Genomic DNA, 9,791 nt, shown 5'->3' with positions numbered 1-9,791 from the left:
CTGTTCTCTTGAACTTAATACTCTAGATGCATGCTGGATAGCGGTCGATGTGTGGAGTAATAGTAGTAGATGCAGGCAGGAGTCGGTCTACTTATCTTGGACGTGATGCCTATATACATGATCATACCTAGATATTCTCATAACTATGCTCAATTCTGTCAATTGCTCAACAGAAATTTGTTCACCCACCGTAATACTTATGCTCTCGAGAGAAGCTACTAGTGAAACCTATGGCCCCCAGGTCTATTTTCCATCATATTAATCTTTCAGTACTTAGTTATTTCCTTTTCCATTTATTTTACTTGCATCTTTATTTCTCTTTATCATAAAAATACCAAAAATACTATCTTATCATATCTATCAGATCTCACTCTCGTAGGTGACCGTGAAGGGATTGACAACCCCTTTATCGCGTTGGTTGTGAGGAGTTTATTTGTTTGTGTAGGTGCAAGGGACTCGTGCGTGGCATCCTACTGGAATGATACCTTGGTTCTCAAAAACTGAGGGAAACACTTACGCTGCTCTGCTGCATCACCCTTTCCTCTTCAAGGGAAAACCAACGCAGTGCTCAAGAAGTAGCAGTGGGGTGGATTTTTACCGCGGTAACTTCTCCGTCCGCTGCACTTCCCCATGACCCGCGTTGAACGCGCGACGTGGGGGTTATGCGTGACGTGGGGGTTATGTGTGGGGTGGTTTGCGCACGCATGCGTCACATTGTGGTAAAGAGGCGGCTCGCGCCTTCCTCGTAAAAAGGAGTAACCGTGGACGCGCTACTCATTTACCCCCTATTCCCTCTCCAATCTCGGAACCCCCGTCCCCTTCTTCTTCCTCCTCAAGCCCTTGTTCTCGCTCGCCGCCGCTGCGTTTTCGCTGCCCTTTCTCCTCCACCTCCCGCAGCCACCATGGCACCCAAAACCAGCAAAGGCAAAGGAGTGGCCAAGGATGCCTGGGGGATGGAGCCACCGGAGAGCGAGTCGGCGGCGCGGCGGACCTTGCGTGCCCCCCCCCCCGCCGTTGCTGGTCGTCCTTGTTGCACGCCCGTGCCGCCACGTGCCGATGGGCCGCCCGCGTTGGCTCCAGCCGCCGCAGCTCTCATAGCTTCCCGGAGTCCCTTCGTCGTGGTTCCACAGAGCCGCTCTGCCGTGGCCAGAGCCCACGTTCGCCAACCACCGGCGCCCCGCCTCTAGGATTGCTCGTGCGTCAGCAGCACGTGTCACCGACACATGGGCCCCAACATATTAGATTAGGAACTAATCTAATTAGTCAAACTAGCAAACCTCTAATAGACACTAACAGCAGGGCCCCACTTACTAATTAGGATAAATTAAATTAAAACAAGACCATGTTAAAAAGTAAGAGTCAATGACATGTGGGCCCCGCTGACCTGTTGACCAGTCAACATTGACTGGTCAAGTGCTGACTGTACATGCTAACTCAGCCCCCTGGACCCCACTGGTCATAGATATAGACTAACCAATACCCTAGTAACTGAAGTATTTAGGGATTTAAATTCTAATTAAATAATTTCATAAATTTAGAAAAAGGGATTTTAAACTTTGAAAATTAAAAATAAAATAAACCGAGACTCGGATGAAAATATTTTATACATGAAAGTGATAACCCACAAGTATAGGGGATCGTTTGTAGCCTTCTTCGATAAATAAGAGTGCCGAACCCAACGAGGAGCTAAAGGCAGAAAAAATATTCCATCAAGTTCTATCGACCACCGATACAACTCTACGCACACTCGACGTTTGCTTTACCTAAAACAAGTATGAAACTATTTGGCAAGAATAAAACTACCAGTACTTTGCGAGAATAAAACTATGAATAAATTGCAAGGTCATAAAAGTGGATAGCTTTTTGCAACAAGAAAGTCATTTGTCCCTAGGCAATGGATAGCAAGTACAAGTAATCATTCTTGCAATTTTACATGAGGGAGAGGCATGCGCTAACATACTTTCTCTACTTGGATCATATGCACTTATGATTGGACCCCTAGAAAGCATCCGCAACTACTAAAGATCATCAAGGTCGTGAAACCCAACCATAACATTAAGTATCAAGTCCTCTTTACTCCCATACGCCATAACCCACTTATCCCGCGTTTAGGCTGCCGTCACCCCCAAAACACTAACAATAAGCAAACCATGAACATATTGCAACACCCTACAGCGGGGCCCCTCATGTTTGCGCGAGACGGAGGGCACTGTAGGACAGCATTGTAAATAAAATATACAATCATACCAACCAAGATCATGATTAACCCATAAGACAAAATGAATCTACTCAAACATCATAGGATAGCCATAGATCATTGGGAAATAATATATGGAGTTGAGCACCATGTTTAAGTAGAGATTACAGCAGGGAGAAGGGGTGTTACACCGCTGCATAGAGGGGGGAGAGTTAATGTTAACGGTAGAAAGATTGCTGATGTAAATCGTCGTCCCGATCCTTGCCCCAGCGGCACTCCAGCGCCACCGGGAGAGAGGGGGAGAGAGCCCCCCTCCTTCTTCTTCTTCTTACATGGCCTCCCCCAAGTTGGGAGGAAAGTTCCCCCTCTGGTCTATGGCCTCTATGGTGGCAGAGGGGCAGGAGCCCCTTCGAGATTGGATCTCCCTCTCTGTTCTCTTCTATTTTTCTTTTTCCAGATCTAGCCAAAAACCGTTTCTTATATTCTGGGAGATCCGTAACTCCGATTGCGCTAAGATTTTAATATGATTTTTTCCGGATATAAGCTTCCTTGCACCCTAAGTAGAGCTCCGAACAATGTTCGAGGAGGGCACAACCCACCACCACGCGCTAGGGGCCTGGGGCGCGCCCTGGTGTCTTGTGGGCTGTGTGGGCCTTTGTTTGTGGGGATTCCAACTCCCAAAATCACATATATTCCAAAATAATTTTCCGTAAAATTTTATTGCATTTGGACTTCCTTTGATATGGGTTTTCTGTGAGACAAAAACATGCAAAAAACAGGAACTAGCACTGGGCACCGGATCAATAAGTTAGTCCAATAAATCATATAAAAAGTTGCCAAAAATATGTGAAAGTTGTATAATATTGGCATGAAACAATAAAAAATTATAGATACGACGGAGACGTATCAGCATCCCCAAGCTTAATTCCTGCTCGTCCTCAAGTAGGTAAATGATTAAAAAGATAATTTTTGATGTGGAATGATACCTAGCATAAACTTGATTAGATATCTAATCATGGCATGAATATTAAGACATAAGTGATTCAAAGCAATAGTATATAATTTGACATAAAGACATCGATACTCAGGCATCCCAACAAAAAATCATGTATTTCAAAATATCAATGCTAAAGAAAGCTATCCCTACAAAATCATATAGTCTTATCATGCTCTGTCTTCTTAACACAAAGTATTTATCATGCACAAACCCGATGACAAGCCAAGCAATTGGTTCGTACTTTTTAACGCGCTTCAACTTTTTCAACCCTCACGCAATACATGAGCGCAAGCCATGGGTATAGCACTATGGGTGGAATAGAGTATGATGATAAGGGTAAATATAAAGAAGACAAAACGTAGAAAGTCTCACACCGACGCGGCTAACCAATGGGCTATGGAGATGCCCATCAATTGATATCAATGCGAGGAGTAGGGATTGCCATGCAACGAATGCACTAAGATCAATATGGAAACTAAGTGGGTGTCCATCTAATCCTATAATGAAAAATTACCACTAGTATATGTAAGTGACAACATAGGAGACTCTCCATATGAAAAACATGGTGCTACTTTGAAGCACAAGTGTGGTAAAGGATACTAACAATGCCCCTTCTCTCTTTGTTTATTTTTTTCTTTTTTCTTTCTTTTTTCTTTCTTTTTCTTTCTTTTTCTTTTTTTCTTTTTCGTTTTTTTTTCTTCTCTCATTGTCCGGACTCTCATCCCGAATTGTGGGGGAATAATAGTCTCCATCATCCTTTACTCACTGGGGCACTGCTCTAAAAATGAATAATGATGATCATCACACTTCTATTTACATATAACTCAAAGGAAATAAAAATTACAACTCGATACCTATGACAAATTATGACTCTATATGAATGCCTCTGGCATGTACCAGGATGTGCAATGATCTAGCGTAACATGTATGAAAAATGATGAACGGTGGCTGAGCCACAACTACTATGTCAGCTATATGATCATGCAAAGCAATATGACAATGAATGCTCAAGTCATCAAACAAAAGCGGTGGAAGTTGCATGGCAATATATCTCGGAATGGCCATGGACAAGCCATAATAGGTAGGTATGGTGGCTGTTTTGAGGAAGATAAAATAAGGCTTATGTGTGATAGAGTGTATCATATCGCGGGGTTCGGATGCACCTGCGAAGTTTGCACCAAGTCTCGATGTGAGAAAGGGCAATGCACGGTACCGTAGAGGCTAACAAATTGCGGGAAAGGTAAGAGTGCGTATATTCCATGGACTCACATTAGTCATAAAGAACTCATATACTTATTGCAAAAGTTTATTAGCCCTCGAAGCAAAGTACTACTATGCATGCCCCTAGGGGATAGATTGGTAGGAAAATACCATCGCTCGTCCCTGACCGCCACTCATAAGGAAGACAATCAATAATAAATCATGCTCCAACATCATAGCATAACGAGAGACTGTACGTGCATGCTTCGGGAATCACAAACCTTAACACCAATATTCTTACTAACCACAACCATTTACTAGTAGCTCCCACATATTCCATCTCTATATCGCAGAACTATTGCAAGGAATCAATCATATCATATTCAGTGATCCATAAGTTTTATTTAGGATTTTTTGACTAACCATGCAATTGACCAATTCCCGTTGACTCTCTAAATAGATCTAAGCGAAGCATGAGAGTTTAATTCTTTATACAAAAGACTATGCTCTAATAAATATAAGTGAACCAAAAGAGCATTCTTCAAATAACGGTTTTCTATGTGAAGAGAAATAGGCAATCCGAACATCAAATAATATAAGTGAAGCACATGAAGCATTCTATAAAGCCATACTCAAAAGATATAAGTGAAGTGCAATGAGCATTCTATAAATCAACAGTGTAATATCTCGTACCAGCATGGTGCATAAAATAAAAGTGAAAACTGAAAGCAAAAGATGCTCCAAGATTTGCACATATCACACGAAAGAAACGAAACCAAAAACATACCGATACTTGTTGAAGAAAGATGGGATGCCCTCCGGGGCATCCCCAAGCTTAGAAGCTTGAGTCTCCTTGAATATTTACTTGGGGTGCCTTGGGAATCCCCAAGACTGAGCTCTTGCCTCTCCTCCTTCTCCTCATATCGAGACCTTCTCGATCTTTGATCACTTCATCCACACAAAACTCAACAAAAAGCTCGGTGAGATCCGTTAGTATAATAAAGCAAATCACTATTCTAAATACTGTTGCTAACCAATTAATATTTTCTTTTCGCACTATAGCTACTGTAATATAAATATTTCATGGCTTACACCACCGATAAAAATCAATAGTTTCATCAAAACAAGCAAAACAATGCATCAAAAACAGAATCTGTCTTAAACAGGATAGTCTGTAGTAATATGAACATTAACCATACTTATGTTACTCCAAAAATTCTCAAAAATTATGAAAAACAAAAAATTTGTATAGCAAGACTGTGCACAAAGTTTTAGAAGCTTTCAACATTCCAGTAAAAATGTAAAATCGTGCACTACAGCCAAAGTTTATGTTTCTACACCGCACATACCAATAAGCAATCTAAACATTGTAAAGGAAAATCTTGGCACATTATTTTTATAATACAATGGAATTGTACAAGGTGATAATTATTTTTTTTGAAAAGTTTCTTCAATTCAAGATTCACAAACTGTCCATGGGCATGAACAAAGTTAAAGGCATGCTCCCGCTTCCACGGTGCTTGTCTATCTCACTTTCACTTTTCTATTTGTGAAGTTTTAAGTTACCCTCTATATTGTTTTTGTTTTTAAACTTTATAAAAGCACTCAACAGAAATAAATGACTCTCTAAAACTTCTGGGGTTGTATCCCTGGCAGCGCTTTCTTTAAAGCCATTAAGCTAGGCATAAAGTGCTCAAGTAATGGATCCACCCAGATCCTAAGGTATATCAAAGCCAATTGGAATTAACAATGATTTGGCATTTAGTAGTGAGCACAAAGCAACATATATCATGCAATGACGAAGTCTAACTCTCTTCCTATGCATCGTCATGTCATACAAGAACAATTCATGCACATCAAGTAAAGGCCAATACATAGTATAACTAGTTTGTTGTAATTTTTTCGTGTTGGAAACATAGAGAGCTAGAGATGTAGTTCCTATCTCATAATAATTGCAAGTAGGAGCAGCAAGCACATGCATATTATATTCATCAAAATTATCATGTGGAAGGGTAAAAGGCGACCCATCAATGTAGTCCTTAATAAAAGCAAACTTCTCCGATATAGTGTAATTGGGAGAATTCAAAAAGATAATAGGACTATCGTGTGTGGATGAAATAGCAATAATTTCATTCTTAATATAAGGAACTATAGAAAGTTCATCTCCATAAGCATAATTCATATTGGCATCTTTGCCACAAGCATAGCAAGCATCAAGTTCATCAGAAAGGGATATTTCAAATGAATCAATGTGATCATAGCAATTATCATAGCATTCATCCTTCGGTAAGAATGAACGGAAATTAAACAATGTATGAGTTGAAGAGTTAATCTAATTAGAAGGTCGGCACGGGTAGCTAATCCTCCCTTCCTCCTTTTGTTCTTCGCTCTCCTCATCATAATTTTCATCCAATGAGCTCATAGTTTCATCATTTTCTTCTTCCATATACTCCTGCAAAATGTTAGTCTCTTCTTGGACAGCGGAGACATTCTCAATAAATGCATCAATATGGGAATTGAATTTATAATTATCATAGAAATATTTAAGGATATAAAAAATTTCAGGTCTATAAACTAAATCATCAAAATCTTCAAACTTTTCAAACAAAGATTCAATTTCATAGGCACCCTTAAAAGCAACAAATTCTTCTATTCGTTCCACATCATAGTAATCATATATACCATTACCATAAGAATCCAAGGTTTCATTATTATTAAATTTGCATGGAATGGGGAGGTGTGGAACATTCATCCTAGAGCAACAAGTATAATCATATCTCTAGCATAAATTCCAAGCATACCAATGCAACATATGAATTTGATCCCTTAAAAGTTTCCCTTTTTGTGTCAACCGATAATCCCTAAAGTATTCACGTTGATCCAATGTTACTCCCATTATCATGTTGAATGGGGTTTTCTCAGGATTATCAAAGTAGTGCATAATATTTTTCACATAACGAGCATCGAGGGTTTTAGGAGGTTCCCCATCTCCATGAGTAGCAAGTGCAACTAAATTTTTTGGTGTTTCGTGTTCCATATCCATAACTAAAGATAGAGAACAACTTAGAACAGGAAATAAAATCTACTTAGTGATAAAGCAAACAAGCACACACGAGAATATCACCCCACGCTATTGCTCCCCGGCAACGGCGCCAGAAGAAGGTCTTGATAACCCACAAGTATAGGGTATCGTTTGTAGCCTTGTTCAATAAATAAGAGTGTCGAACCGAACGAGGAGCTAAAGGCAGAACAAATATTCCCTCAAGTTCTATCGACCACCGATACAACTCTACGCACACTTGACGTTCGCTTTACCTAAAACAAGTATTAAACTATTTGGCAAGAATAAAACTACGAGTACTTTGCGAGAATAAAACTACGAATAAATTGCAAGGTAATAGAAGTGGACAACTTTTGTCAACAACAAAGTCATTTGCCCCTAGGCAATCGATAGCAAGTACCGGTAATCATTCTTGCAATTTTACATGAGGGAGAGGCATGAGCTAACATACTTTCTCTACTTGGATCATATGCACTTATGATTGGACCCGTAGCAAGCATCCCCAAATACTAAAGATCATTAAGGTCGTGAAACCCAACCATAGCATTAAGTATCAAGTCCTCTTTACTCCCATACGCCATAGGCCATTACCCACTTATCCGCGTTTAGGTCGTTGTCACCCCCGCAACACTGACAATAAGCAAACCATGAACATATTGCAACACCCTACTGCGCGGTCCCCTCATGTTTGCGCGAGATGGAGGGCACCGTAGGACAGCACCATAATTATAATATACAATCATACCAACCAAGATCACGATTAACCCACATGACAAAACGAATCTACTCAAACACCATAGGATAGCCATAGATCATTGGGAAATAATATATGGAGTTTAGCACCATACTTAAGTAGAGATTATAGTGGGGAGAAGGGGTGTTACACCGCTGCATAGAGGAAGAGAGAGTTGGTGTTGACGGTAGCAAGATTGTTGATATAGATCGTCGTCCCGATCCTTGCCCCGGTGGCACTTCGGCACCACTTGGAGAGGGGGAGAGAGCCCCCCTCCTTCTTCTTAGTTGGCCTCCACCCTAGATGGGAGGAGAGTTCCCCCTCTAGTCCATGGCCTCCATGGCGGCAGAGGGGCAGGAGCCTCTCCGAGATTGGATCGCCCTCTCTGCTCTGTTCTTATATTCCGGGAGATCCGTAACTCCGATTGCGCTGAGATTTTAACACGATTGTTTATGGATATAAGCTTCCTTGTGCCTTAAGTAGAGCTCCAACCGATGTTCGAGGAGGGCACCACCCACCACCACGCGCAAGGGGCCTGGGGAGCGCCCTAGTGTCTTGTGGGCTGTGTGGGCCTCCGTTTGCGGTGATTCCAACTGCCAAAAATCACATATATTCCAAAATAATTCTCCATAAAATTTTATTGTATTTGGAATTCGTTTGATATGGATTTTCTGCGAGACAAAAAACATGCAAAAATAGGGACTGACATTGGGCACTGGATCAATAAGTTAGTCCAATAAATCATATAAAAAGTTGCCAAAAATATGTGAAAGTTGTATAATATTGGCATGAGACAATCAAAAATTGTAGATACCATGGAGACATATCAGAAAGTTGGTCAGAAAAATATCATGGTTTCGGATATGCCCCCCGTTCGTCTGTCACATGACCCTAGCATAGTTGACATGCAGCTGTCCCCCTCCGTTTCATCTGCCTGAAATGCCTAACACCGAGAATAATTTCCCGGATGTTTTCCCCCTTCGCCAACATCGCCTAGTACTACATTAGGTCACCCCTAACACTGAGTATTTCCATGTTATGCTTTATGGTGCTTTGATTGCTCTGTTATTTATTGTGTTCCTATCTCCGTTACTTCTTTTCGGTAGACCTCGAGACCGCTGCCGATACCCCTATGGTTGACTACATCGACTACGAACCCTCCTTCTTGCCAGAGAAACCAGGCAAGCAAACTCCCCTTTATCAACCAGAGATCGCCCACTCTCTTCTCTCTTATTCTTGCATTAGGTTTGCTACTGTAGTTGATTCGATAGCTCCTATTCTGTTGCATTGCCTGTCATTGTTGCTACAATTGTTGATACCTTACCTGCTATACTAAATGCTTGGTATAGGATGCTAGTATTCCATCAATGGCCCTACATTCTTGTTCGTGTGCAATGCTATACTATCGGGCAGTGATCACCTCGGGAGGTGATCACGGGTATATACTATATACATTTATACATGTTACAATGTGGTGACTAAAGACGGGTCAGCTCGTAGAGTACCCGCAAGTCATTCGGATGTGGGGGGCTGAAAGGACAGGTGGTTCAACCCAGGTAGTGGTGGGCCTGGATTCCCGATGGCCCCCAAGTGTTACTTTGTG

This window comes from Triticum urartu, chromosome 3A, assembly GCF_056163025.1.
Source record: "Triticum urartu cultivar PI428250 chromosome 3A, HENAU_Tu73, whole genome shotgun sequence".
NCBI lineage: Eukaryota > Viridiplantae > Streptophyta > Magnoliopsida > Poales > Poaceae > Triticum > Triticum urartu.
This window is presented reverse-complemented; position numbering follows the sequence as displayed.